This window comes from Dermacentor albipictus, chromosome 4 (assembly GCF_038994185.2).
Source record: "Dermacentor albipictus isolate Rhodes 1998 colony chromosome 4, USDA_Dalb.pri_finalv2, whole genome shotgun sequence".
NCBI lineage: Eukaryota > Metazoa > Arthropoda > Arachnida > Ixodida > Ixodidae > Dermacentor > Dermacentor albipictus.
The window spans coordinates 117,399,418-117,413,474 of record NC_091824.1 but is presented as its reverse complement, the minus strand read 5'-3'; the positions used below and the strand labels follow the sequence as shown (position 1 = coordinate 117,413,474).

The window sequence follows — 14,057 nt, the reverse complement described above, 5'->3', positions numbered from 1 at the left end:
CACTCAAGCTACCTGTTACCGTGTGTACAGTCGACCGATTATTTAACTGTACCACGCGAGAGGCGGTTGCCCGGCCGGTCAGCGCCTTCTCACCGCGCGAAGCGACGTGATCAGCAAGAGAAGCGCATGCGCACCAAGTTCACTGGAGGACGTTATCTCCGATAAGCCGGGGAGCTTGCACTGAGTTAATCGTGGCAAGGGCTGTGTCGTGCTGATGGAGAGAGCCCAGCAGACGAAACAGTGAACTTGGTGCGCATGCGCCTCTCTTGCTGATCTCGTCGCTTTGGCTTTGCGTTGTTAGAAGGCGCTGACCGCCCGGCCAGTGGACACTCGCTCGGTACTGCTAAAGAATCGGTCGATCGTACATGCGCTGATTGCCTGCGTAGTTTGTGTGTGGTGTGTTTGTACTTTCTGTGACTCGGTAATTCCAATCATCACCCTTGTCGTCAGAAGTCACATACAGTGCGTTTGACCTTGCGAAAATCTACATCCTTTAAAATGTGTCCCTCCTACAGCGTTAACGATTCGGCCACGCTTCCTTCAAAGCGTCAAACGTCAGAGACCCTGAGGATTTACGCGCCTCTAAATCTCACATGACGCACGCGCACAATCTCGCTTGTAGATTCATGTAAAAGTTCACCTTGTCATCGAGAAATGCTTCGCTCTTAAGCGTGTGTCCTATGTAAAGCCTGAGCGTAAAACACGAGCCCCACGATACACAGGCACTAGTGCACAAGAAGTGACTATAGCTGTCGTGGACAGCAGTGGTATCGAGTAGCTCACGTATTCACAGCGTTACAGACACGGACAAACAAGAACGGACACTCGCTGCACAACTTTTGTTACGCGGAAGCAGCTAGCTCTTGCCCTTCGGTGGACCTACACAGTGATTCGCCGTGAGACGTGTGACGTCGACGAAGATGCCAGCTCCATACGTGTCATGCTGTGCTTTCTGCTTGCGCAGCACCCAGCGCTGCCATGTCGACGGTGATGGATTGCGGGTGTCTTAAAGACGGCGGCCCATCGAACGGCGGTGACGGGCTGACAAGACGGGGAGGACGGGCTGTGAAGGCGCAAGATGGTGACACACACTGAGCCAGCCTTACGAGCGGTGTTTGCACGCACCAATGATGCGCCTTATCGCTGCAGGTCAGACAAGCATTTTGTTCTTTCCTTGAGCTTGCGTGATCAACTGTCTAATCTCATTTCTCCCTCTTGCACCAAGATGTTGCACGTCGCGCGCCTAGTTTGCCAAAGCAGGCACACGTTTTATGAAGATGGTGCAGTCCTCATGTGGATTTACGTTCTTTGTTAGTGTTGCTATAAAATTATTTAAAGGACTGTTCGCAATGCACTCGTTATCGGTGCTCCCATAGAAATAGTGATGCACATTGATGCTTTTTTTTTGGAAGCTTCTGGAATGACCGTGTGGCGTTTGTGGCGCGGAAATCAGAAGAGATGAGCTGATATGTTTCAGAGAAGAGCTCTTAAGTCAAGAAAATATTTCTTGGAAGCTACATCTTTAGTTTACCTTGTCCGGCGAACATCGGTGGAACTTGGTTTATGTATACTTGCGTCAGCCTATAGCGCAGTCCCTTAGTTGTTTCGGTAAAGCGCTTGTTGAATAAGGAAAGTTGAATTGAGTAGAATTGAGTGGTTGTAGGCTACTGGTGGGATTAGCCTTGCAGTTGCAGCCGGCAATTGCTCCACCGTAGTGACACCTAAAATAAATAAATCGCATAAATCAGACACAGCCCTCACAATTACAAATATTCACTCCTAAGGTCACCATGTGGAGGCCAAATCCGTGTCCTGTAGTTAATTTAAAAGAAGGCGAGAAAGCTCCATCCTACGCAACTGGTTCCCGCGCGGGAAAACAATGTCCTGAAGAGAACTATGAGGAACTCCTGTCTTCTTGAGGGACCCGAATAACATACTCCTTTCCGCGTTATACAGAGTACAGCAGATAAGGTAATTTTCTATGTCACCGCACACACCACACGTTGAACATAATGGAGACAACGCCAGGCCAGTCTTATACATCCACGCAGAGGTACGAGCAGTGCCTCATGTGCCTTTCAAAACTGTGACCACAATGCAATTTATCGTACAAGTGTGCAGCCACGCACACACCGCACACATGCATCTGCGTGCGCAAAAAAGAAACGAAGGCCCGCTTTCGGAGGCTCACATATTAATTAAAAAGAAAAAAAAAAGACTGTATAAAACTTCAAAACATTTGGCCGGCTTTCGCTTGCAGATAAGGCTTCATTTTATGGCTGGTTTGCTCAGGCTGTTCACAAACTATATGCCAGCTTGCGCAGAACAACGGCGGCTACGCGGCTGCTTTTTTTCATATCAGAGGTACCTGAAAGCTATAAGCGAGCACAGTTTGCGCCGGTGGCATGTGCAAACAAATGCCGAAGGGAAAAGCGCTCTGCGGGCTTTTAATGTGCGCCGCACCCCACGCAGGCCCGTAAACACGCCGTAACTCCGCGGCTAGGTTTTACGATGACGACACCTTCCGGAGCCGTTAACCGTGTTACGCGCCAACGGGCTACGTGGTCTAGCAGGTTGCCTTTGCTCACCTGCAAACCAGTGTAAACTGCTCCGGTAACTCTGGCGAGTTTCATTATATCTGTGCAGCGTCCATTTGTATCTCGCGCCGGCAAACGCAGAGCCGAATTGGCAGACCTAATTGCGAAATTTTTGCAACACGAAGAAACTTTACATTAGCCGACATTCCTATTGTTGCCTAAACCTCTCATTAACTACAATCAGTATTGCATGATTCGCCACGTCTTTCAACATTCGCACGGCTTATGACATGCGGCATAGTTATTTAAAATGGTGTATTTTTTTTTCATTTAGATGTAGAAGAATATGACGTTGCGCTATTAGGTAATAATGTGCACTGTTCCGAGGGGTTCATGTACATGAAACCCTTGTGATTTGCAGCTGAACTATCTGTCGGCTTCGGCGGTCGTGATCAGGCGCAGCACTGCCTTAATCGGATTCCATCTTTTGTGCTCAACACAAGAAAGTTCCGTACCACAACTGTCGACACGTTTCTTGCTGAGACTACACATACGGCATTTGCACGAATGTAACACGAGTTTGTTTTCTCTAAAATGTTGGCACCAGAACGCGTCGAGATTTACATTAGGAATTGTGACACGAATAGAGGTATGTTTATTTTCTCTAGCGCTTCAAGTGGGAGTCGCCAATGTCGATTTCTCACCGTGTTCCTTCTACTAATTTAGGACGCTGTTAGTGCTGCATCAACATATATGGTTGCGGCGTGTTATTCCCACCCTTCAGAAAGGTGGTTGGCAATGTTGTACAGCTGCTGTCAAGAGAGCAGTCTTCATAGGGGCGCGGTCGATCACCGCGTAATTCTTAAATGGGTTTGCCGTGTCCGATTACGTTGCGGTTATTTCGCAAGTGTTCTCTGTCTAATAAATCACAGCCGTTCTCGATGACAGAGACGTCAGTAGCGACAACGAGCGATTGCGTGCACTCGGCCATTCATTTACGTTGGGACGGCAGTTCGTAGTAATGGTGAATAGAGCCCTGAAGGCATTGAATTTTATGCGTTGTTTCCTGAATTTTTTTGTTTTGTTTTTTGTTTTTGCGATACCAATGCTTCCCAGTTGAGTTAGCAGCGCCTTGTTCAACGAAATGAACGTGTATTCATCCGAGAAAAAAATACGTTACGATTGCTTAAATAGGAGGACGAGAAGGAAATAAAGAGAGAAGGCAGGGATGTTAACCAGGAATGCGTCTAGTTGGCTACCCTACTCTGGAGGCGGGAAAGAGGAATAGAAAGATAAGATAGAGAGAGGGAGGTGAGGGGCAGGAAAGCCGCGGTGAGCTCGCGCCCGCGCGTGGGGGGCCTGAGTGAATCAAAGGTGTTAACATAGGCCATTCACCCTCAAGAAAGACAAAAGTGCCTTCATAGCTTTGTGGGCCGACGAGCGATGGGGGACAGTCGTCAAGTAGCACCTGCACAGACAACGGCCGATCGTTAAGTCGTCGCAACGCGATATATAATGTTTGTCTTTCCGACTGAAATCGATGACAATGGCACAATAAATGTTCGATGTCCTTTTCCACGCCGCAGTCATCGCATGCAGCACTGTCGGTCATTCCAATCAAAGTAGTGTACGCCTTCGTGAAAGCCACTCCCAACCACAGGCGGTATAGAAGCGATGCATCACGTCGGTTAAGCCCGGGTAGAGGTCGGAGTTGGAGGGAAGGGTGCAGTTCGTACAACCTGGTGCGCCTTATATTTGGGGCGTTCCACTTGGTTAAAGGGAGCTTGCGTGCCAGGTGATGAAGCTGCCTTGCAGCGTCTGTCCTGGAAAGAGGAATGGGAACGCTGTGTGGTTCTTAATGTGACTCTCGGGTAGCTTTGTCTGCTTGATCATTTCGACTGATCCGCAATGGCCAGGTACCCAATGGGAAATAATTTCGTGGCCTTTCTATGATGTCGTAATGAAATTTGACGATTTCGTTTGTTAGCTGTTCTTGAGCTCCGCGTCTTAGAACTGACTGCATGCTGTGTAAAGCCGGTCTCGAGTAGGAAAACATGGCCCATGGATGTACCAGGCCTCCCTATGTCAATAAATTGAAACGCACTGCGCAGAGCCGTGAGTTCTGCAGCCGTGGACGTCGTGACAAGTGACGTCCTGAATCGCAGTGTTACTCATCTTGTCAGTATAAGCACAGCACCCCCATAAATGGTGGGTGCATGTGGTGGATCCGTCAGTGTCGATGTGTGCGTGGCTACTGTATTTCTCGTACAACAGGAGTAAGCTCAGTTGTTTTAGACCAGTGGTGGCAGATCTAGTTTTTTTTTTCTGAAGTCCTGAAATTCTGAGGTGTACTTCAGCATCGTACAAACTCCATGGAGGAGACACCGGCCTGGGCGCAGGCGTGCACTCCTGTGTTAGCGAGGCACGATATGCACTGACAGTTGTGCTAAATGACTTGCGGAGTCTTCCCATGGTGAGTGCATGCGGCGAGGTTATGACAAGGGGTCCGGGCAATGTGTCTGACATGTGCACGCATTGTCATGGCGGCAATGTGCGTCGTGATTGAATAATATTCACATGGACACAGGGTGTCCAGCACCTGCAGCGCGCTCTGTGCCGACGAGTTTTTATGATGCTTTTCATTCATGAGTGACCGCAACGTTATTTTAACCTGGCGATCACCAGGTGTTGTGCATCAGCGGTTTGTGAGTGTGTCGATGGCGGCGGTATTCGAGGTGTCTTCGTGGCTGGTTGTGCGCTTGGAAGTGCGGGACACGCTGCGGGATGATCGAATCTTGCCACTTTCTTTATTTTCGCAGTATCTTTCATGGTGGCGCTCCGCCTTGATGTAACAGCCGCTTTGGAAGAAGACGGGGTGTTGCTTGTTGGGGCGTTTCGTTGCATTCTTCGGTGACGATACCGCCGCCACCTAAGTGTATACCGGCAGCCTCGCTCTCTGTTGAATGATCCCGAACCATGCGCTTTAGAACCGCGAATTCCTTCTGGACCCTCGGACAGTCCTTCGATGAGGCTCCGTGGGAACCACGGCAATTAGGGCACTTCAGTACAGTCGCGCGGCAGGCGTCTTCTGAATGGGATTCAGCGCACCGCGGGCACACGGCATTGTTCACACAGACGCTTTTTGCATGACCAATCTTGGAGCACTTGTGACATTGCAGGGGCTTCGGTATGTAAGGTCGAACTGCATGGCGGACATGACCAACTTTGACATGAGAGGGAAGGTAATCTCCCTCAAACACAAGCGTCACGCAGCGTGTGCACGTTTCCGAGTCTGGTCAGATGCGTGATGACAGTGACTTCTGTTGATTGCTTTGTTAATATTGGCAAGTCATCGGCTGGAATGGAAATGTCGACTTCATAAATGACGCCAACAGTGCCGTCACCGCCTGTAGGGATCACTGATCGCACTTTTACTTTGTCGATTTCCGTGGCATTCCGAAGACATTGTAGTGCACTACGGTGTAAAACGTCTACAGCGAGGACATCCTTCCATGTTTATTCTCACGTCCTTAATCTCATTCGGTGCGATACTGTCGCGTAACAAAGAAAGAACCTGTCTGTTCAGGAGCCGCAAATTGGTCATACGGTCCAGGGGCAAGAAGAGAACAGTGTGCGGCAAGCGCTGTGTCATGTCCTTCACGCTTGAAACACTTGCCGGCGATGACGCCCGCAGCAGTCTTCTTTTTGCCTTTCGGCTCATGACAACCTGGAAGTCTTCGTCCAAGGAGTCACAGCTGTCCGAGTGCAACTCGGTGACTTCGTTGTCTGTGTCGCTTGACTATCTCCCACGTTTCTTGGACGTAGGCCGATTGCGTGCCAGAAAGGTCCTCGGAAGTTTCTTCGTCCATTGCCGCAACGAGGGAGCGGCAGCTCCCAGAATTTGCATAGAAACAAAGCTAAAATGCCGAGACAACAGTGATGCTGATGATGATGAAGCCTCAGTGCCAGCGTTCAACTAAAGAATCACTTCGTCGTCGTCCCCCAAGCCGTCCGATTGCTTGAATAAAATTTAGGATGCCGTATAAAGAACAACGTTTGTACCATTGGTGGTTGCACCAGTGTTTGGTTTTTAGAAAAAGAAGAGTCCCCTGGAAAGATTTCCTTCAGCGGGCCACGGTTATACAAGGTGACACCATAATTCCACTGTCCCGGTCAGCTGTCGCGTAGTATTATGCACTGTTGACGGTTGCTATACCGAGGACATAAAGGAAGGGATGCACGGAAAGAGCGTGAGTTGCATATGAGAATTAAATTTTAAAGCGAGGCTTTCTTGTCCTCTTCCCTCCACTTTGTGGCTGCTGGATGCTGCTGTGTTGCCAATTACACAACGACACGGCCCTCTAGGTATGCACCACTGGGTGTGCGCACGAACCGACAGCTTGGGCCACGGGCTCGCGAGACTGGGCACATGTGGCACTAGGTATGTCAACATTCTTGGCCAATCCTACTCAATGGCTGTGTGACTGGGTAGGTGCCCGAATAGACAAGCAGAACAGGAAGTCAAGGAGTCACTGAAAGCAGCTGAACGTAGAGAAAAATGCTACGCGAATAAAATGGAGAACAGAGCATGCATTGAGTGAGGAGCGTCGAGCCTCATAGCAAAGGAGTAAACAGTAAGTCAACCTTTTTTTTCACCAGTTTTCACGTATAACTGGGATCCGCCGATTATTTCTTTTTTTATTGTGCGGTGAAGCTGACTTCACTATAACATAGAAGGAAATAGAGAAAGTTTAACCATGTGGCTATCCTCCATTTTGGAATACCGTCAACTTATGGGCCAGCAACAACACCTTCATCTGCCCAGTCGTACTCCAGCAGCAAGTAGATTTTATACCATTTTCATTTCCGTTTTATTTATTCTGGTGCATTAAAATACAAAAACGCAAACAGCTTTTCCAGTGATTTCCATCGCTTCATTTTCTGTTGGTTTCATCTTGTGAGAAGACGCCGCTCTCTTGTGTTTCACAGACAATGAAGGGTGCCTCTTCCCGACCGACCCCAGCGAAAAAAATTTTCGCGAGTGCTTCGTCGACACGTTGCGCGTGGATATTTGAGCGTCGAATTGAACTGGAACTACTATGCGTAGAAATCGATGCCTTTCAGCCCTCGGAAATTGCTTCCGCCGCAGGCCAACGAGTTCCGCGTGGCCTCAAGACCTTGCGCCGTCATTTGACACCTGTAGTAATAGAAAGTGGCGAGATAAATACCCTGCAAAAGAGATCACTTACGATTCCCTCGTTGCAACTTTCCGGCATCGCAATACGAGAAAGAAATCTCATATGCGGGAAGATAGATTCTCAGAACCGTGATATATGGTCCCCCTCGGTTTCCGGATCCCTTCCGTCGGCGAACGTCGGCGTAATTTATGCCCGGAGACGGCAAGAGAAATATTGTTATCTTTCCTTATCTTTCTGCAGGCCGTATAGCTTGACGATAGGGCGATATGATATTTCGCGTCATATCACTCGCGCAAAAGGTAGCGTAATTAAAGGGTGTCATAGTATTACACGTGGTTGCGATATTATTCAGCCAGCACCGCAAGCAGACACGAAGAAAGCCTAAATACATGACATATTAGCAATACGAAGAGATGGTTTGCTTGACCTGCGGATGATGTTGCGGTATGAAATTATTTTTGTTTACTAAATTCTAATTTTCAAGATAATTTTATGCCGAGAGAAAATACGCTGAACTCTTGCAGAAATATATAAGTACCCAGTATAGACTTTTTCCTTCGTATGTCGGTTGGCACGCATCGTAAATACTGTCCAAGTTTCAATGATATATTTGTTCAATTTTTTCATAATGTTCATCATAAAGATCGTTCAAGACAGCCGCTTCCAAACTACTAGCGTGTTTGTCTGACAGATGCTATGTTGGGTTACACATCATAATGGACCCTTTATGCAGTGCACCTCCAAATAAGGACAGTGTGGTGTTTGGACGAGTATTCAACTCCACTTAATTTGCTGTAGTTCAGACTAAGCCATTGGCGAACAGTTTAATTGATGGGAATGCAACGAAGTTTGAAAAATCGTTAATGCAAATGAGAAAAATGGAGTGTAGGCTGACTTGTAACGTTGCCTACCACTGTCATGGCAACGTTCTTGGCTACAGCAAACAGAACTTTTCGATCAACCATGCACCTTTGTATGCGGACTTCCTCCAACAAAAGGCTGCTTGAGTTTCATTTCTTAACTTGACGCCACCAATTATTGGAGGTTAAAGTGGAAACGGCAAGAATTGTCTACGTTCTTTCACCCCTCACACACGCCAGCTGCGATCCGATTGCTTGTGTGACTGGAATTCGATTCGACGACTGCCGAGCGTGCTTGTAGCCATCGTTGTCATTTAAGTGTTACTGTCATTTTTTGGACACAACCCGCGCCCAATATAGTTCCATTCTCCCTGCTTCTGGTATTGCCTATACCTCTTCATCATTCATCACTACACAGCGTCAGTATAATACAAAACTTGAAGTGTTTGATTTAGCAATTTGGTCATACAAAGCATTACCGTGGAAAAGAATGAAGTGCCATTTTTTTCTGTGTTTAACGCTTTTTCTTGGTTGGCTCTCACACGTAACTTTGTTTTCCGATCCTCTAGTTATTGGTCATCCGCCTGCAATAAAGGTCGACCTAGATATCGGGCAAAGTAGGGCATCCTGGTACGAGATCTCCCGGTTTTGAGAAATTAGATCCGATCCCTGAAGTGCCACTGGACGATTTGCAGCAGCTGTCTCTACGCCGCTGCGTTCTCACGCTTAAGGGTGAACTAGCGGCGTAAGTGGTTTTCCTGTCATTATTTTTGGGGCCTTTTCTCTCACGCCAGTCTTTCGAGCAAGAGACCCTTGTTTCTGCGAAGCAATCAGTCGCGAGTGGCGATTGAATGAGAGAGGGAGAGAGAGAGAGAGAGATGCAATACGAAGAGAGGCAGACAGGAAGGGTGGATGATAACGCTAACGAGATATGGGAAAAGCTGTTACGTTTGTCTATGAATTCCACCTTAAGTGCCATTGTTGTTGCATGCTGCAATAAAGGGTGTGAAGCAACCGGCTTTCAGCAAAATGAAGGAACACTGGGAAGGTAGAAAGAAGCCACCGAAAACCAAGACACACAAAAATGAAAGAAGAAAATCTCCTCACAGTCACATATACTAAAAAGTCATAAGCCCGTGCATAGTTTTTGCACGCAGCAAAGCAAAGCACCTGTGGAATGGAATTGGTAATGTCACTGTAACTTAATTGACTTGATTTAGAGAGTGTGCTTACTATGCAATTCAGTCGTTTATGTCGTGGTGCCCTTATGTACCCCAAATACTTTGAGGTGTATGTTGTCAGCGCCTTTTGGACCCTTCCTTTATGCGCAGGAAATATATTTGACCATGGCAATGTTCCACACCTGCGAACGAGGGTGCAGGAGTTGTCAATATCTGTCTGAACGAATAGTGACATTGTGTTTGAAATATGTATTATATGCTTGTCTTCGTGTCCTTATCGCGCTTAGCTGTACATCATGTATGCGCTGTTACGGCGGTGTATCCAAGGCACGCATAGTTTCCCACTGCTTGATCAGCTTTGCATGAAAAATGACATTTAGTGCTTTCTCGTCAGCCCATATTCGCATTCAAGATTATTGTGTGTGTGTGTGTGTGAGGGGGGGGGGGGGGGAGTAAGTTTAGCTATTGGTTTACTTCAAGTTTGCTTGGCATTACGACTTATTTTTTTATCTTCACCCTTGGATGCACTACTTTCTTCCCAGTCTCCCCCAATCTGTTGGAAATAAAGATATATTCAAATTCAAATTTAAATTCAAATATGCCGAGGACAGGATTCAGGGCGAGCCGCAGTGCCAACTAGGTTTTCATAGGTTGATTTGTGTTGCATTCCAAACAGATAACTGTTACGTGACACCTTCATCTGGGCAAGTGCTATCAAAATACATTGCGATAAAAATGGCTTTGATCCGCATCGGCTGGTTCAAGTTTTATGATGTAGCATTCGGAAGAAAAGTTTGAAGCCTATTGACTATGAGAAGGATATTTTCAATTTATACCATTAGTATAAAGAAAGGTCCACAACATCGTAAAACAAACTGAATCAAGAAGGCTATAACAACGAAGCCGAGCAGTAACAGAAGCGAATAATTGATGGCGATACCTTAGTATCACACAACTGCACGAAGTAAGGTTCGTAATTTTATCAACAGTATAAACTGCTGTAAACATCCGCTTACAAGTCAAGCTATCAAGCGTGGTGTATTGTTGTATTGGTGTATAGGTCTCTCAATGTGTCTCTAACATTTTTTCGCCTTAGGGTCACGGACTTGAAGTTAGAAAAAAAGCTTGACATGAGATGACCTTTTCATTTGATATTTATTTTTCGCCGCCTGCAAGCTCCACACACGGTTTATAAATGAATAAATAGTGTTCCTCATAAAATTGGAAAACGTGCTGTAAGACCGAATAAAGAGACAAGGCGTGTTACCTAAGTGCGCAAGTCAACACACTCTCATAAGTGCGCTGCGGAAGTCACTTCTTTTTGGTCCAGCAGTACCACGTGGATTGCGATGGACGCTGGGCACTGTGCAACGGGAGGTATCGTTCTTTATATATTTTTTGCTTATCTCTAATCATAACAAAAAGCAACGTGCCCATATCAACCGAGACGTCAACATCTCTAAAACATATTATTTTATCGGTGTGTTCGTGCGTGCGCGTCCGTCCATTCCGCTCAGACGAGTTTATGCAGCACGGTGCGGCTGGCACATAACTGCCCAGCTGAAACTCTAGTATGCACAGGCTAAGCTCATCCTTGCAATTGCGGCTGTTACCAGGGCTTCCACGTAATGAGGAAACAATGCTGTGCCGCTTACGCTTGGGCGTCGCAATGAGCATTGCATAAACGGTTTTGATTGGAATGGCTGATAGCGCCCAGGTGCAATGCCTGCGGTGCCGAGGAAACTATAGAACACCTACTGTGCTACTGCCCATTTTTTTGAAAATGAAAGACATGACCTCTGCGCAGCTCTCAATCAGTTAGATAGAAAACCGTTCACCTTGAAGAAGATCTTGGGACCATGGCCTCGCATATCGCAGCTACAAAAGGTCACAAAAGCGCTGCTGCGATATTTGAAAGCTACCGGATTGAGTCAGCGTCTGTGATCAGGACTGAGTGGCCGAACAATATCCCCAGTGGACTTTCTCTTCTTCTTTTAATCTATCCGTCCCCTTTTCTCTGTCCCCAGTGTAGGCCAACCGGGCTCAGTCCTGGTTAACCCCCCTACCTTTCATTCATCATTTGCTCTCTCTAAGCTCATCCTAAAAGTGGGAGCCAGAATGCCGCCCTGTCTCCCGCACTGCAGTGTGATGATGCGTTAGTCCACTGGGCTTCGTCACTTTTGCAGCTAAACTCACTCTAGTTCTCTGCAGACTTTCTAAACCTGCCCGCGCGGGTGATGCATGAGTGACAGAACGAAAATGGCGGTGCGAATGCGAATGGAACGTTCGTATAATAAATTTCGTTGTAATAAGAAAAGGGAATAAAACGCCCGCCCGGCTTTACTTGACAGGCAATGTCCGCAGAAGCCACCGCGAAGCCATGCGGAATGTCTAGCCTCGGCTGCGTGCCTTCTCAGTGGGCAACCTGCGTGCACACATAACATCGGGAGCCGAGGGGGGAAAATGGCCACCCGCGAAAATGATACGGGCGCCCATGAATTATTGAACGGTCGATCGATTCCCTGTCGTGTATACTTGTAGAATAGCACACACCCGGCGACGAAGGCGTTCGATGTGGAAAGAAGCAAATGCGGAAGGCCGAACCAGGCGTTCACGGTGCTCCGGTCCTTGCTCGGCTGAGGTCAGTGACGGCAGCAGAGCAGCGGCCTCGAGATCTGGCGAAAGTACACCGCATTCTGTTCCTTTTCGTAGTGATAGCTGCTAGGTTCTCTTTGTGCGTGCAGTTACTGTGTCATTTGAGCACATGTGCTGTCGTCACGTTTATTGTGATTCTGTTACCATGATTACCATTGTCATGATTAAGCCGCCAGAACATGAAACTGTCTTTGTATATGTTTGCATGCATCGGCGAACGCTTTCAGTCTGTCACATTTGCAGTGGGCGATGCAGTTATGGGGTTAGTTGCCTAAACTCGTTGTTAGGGATTACTACACGCCAAACTTGTTAACGAAAAATTGTTAACGGGACGTGCAGAGAGATAACACCTTCTCTGTTGCCGACGCTGTGGTTGTCGTGTCCCATACCGCTGCTTTAAACGACACACTTTAGGTTTCTCTCCATCTTGCGCTCCGAGTAAGCTAACAAAATGGCGCTGCCACTCATACTTCAGAGCAGTAAAAGCAAAGCTGTAGCCTATTCTTCCGCGCGGTTAGACTGGTGCTGTTTGACATATAATGATCTGTAGAAAACATTATGACGGAAAATTCACAGACCTAAATTAGTTTTCCTGCTGAAAAACAACGATTTCTCTCTTAGCCCACACCCCTTTCTTAAGCCCCTTGTAGCACGCCGTACAAGGCATCAGCATGCTGAATGTTTAACGCCTCATCTCGCAGGATCTAACCTTTTCAGGTATTCCTTCTTTCCCTGTATCATAACAGACTGGAACAAGTTACCTGTAGCACATATATTAAGAATTGACGCTATTGAATAATTAAGGTGTTAAACGTATTCTGTCTTTTTTGTACGGTCCTTTTATACAGGGTGATCCAGCTAAATTTAGCCAGAGTTTATAAATATGCAAATGCAACGTAGCTGGACAGAACAAAGGTAATGTTGTTTGCCGTCGCTTGGGGATACTAAAACTATGTTTTTAGTCCGCCCAACTAGATAATTAATCTTAATTATTTAATAAACTTCTCAATATTATATTGAGACGAAAAGTGTCAAAGAGAAAATTTTATAGACGACAAGATAAACTCCAGATACAACTTTCTGTTGCTCAATACGTTCTACATAAACGTGTTTTTTCGAACGTGAAAGAAGCCCGCAAATGCATGGGAAATTTACGCGCGACTGGCCGCGCGAGGCACTTGCGTGCATTTGCGTGTATCGAGACTGAGCGTGTCTCGCTGTACGTCAGACGGCAAACGCCCCCGTAAAGTAGTGTGGTGCCAAGTTTAAATATGGCATCATGCTGCGACAAATCCTGGCCCGACGCAGAGCCGCAAATGATAGCACAATAAAGCGTGCCGTATCAGTAGCTGCCGCGACTGATCTTGACGTTAGGTTTCCAACTTCCTCGCGGTTGTCGTCACGGGGCGTCCCGGTTTGATGTAATAGCGGGGCCGCCTTTCCTGCGCTCCCGCGGCACTCGGCCTCGATATTGCCTAGATGTACCGTTGAAATTCGATTGTAAGTATGTTGAATTAGGTGTGATTTTCAGGATACCTAAAAAATGAGGGCGTATTTAAATGTGAGTGCCTTCAGATTGGCCATTCGAACAACTGCCGCTAGGTCACTAATAAGAAAGTTAATTAA

The 14,057-nt window shown here is 47.0% G+C and overlaps 1 protein-coding gene across 4 annotated transcripts in view; it reads right to left on the bottom strand.

Annotated features, from left to right (window-relative positions):
* The window catches only part of LOC135914684 (uncharacterized), a 200,187-nt gene that overhangs the window by 42,509 nt on the left and 143,621 nt on the right, over positions 1–14,057 (bottom strand). The window contains exon 1 of one of the 4 annotated variants that reach the window (XM_070537518.1): positions 884–1,122. The exons of the other annotated variants lie outside the window; for them this stretch is intronic. The gene's annotated coding sequence lies outside the window, so the exon portion shown is untranslated. Of the gene's footprint in view, positions 1–883; positions 1,123–14,057 lie in introns of those variants that run through there. 4 annotated transcript variants of the gene reach the window in all.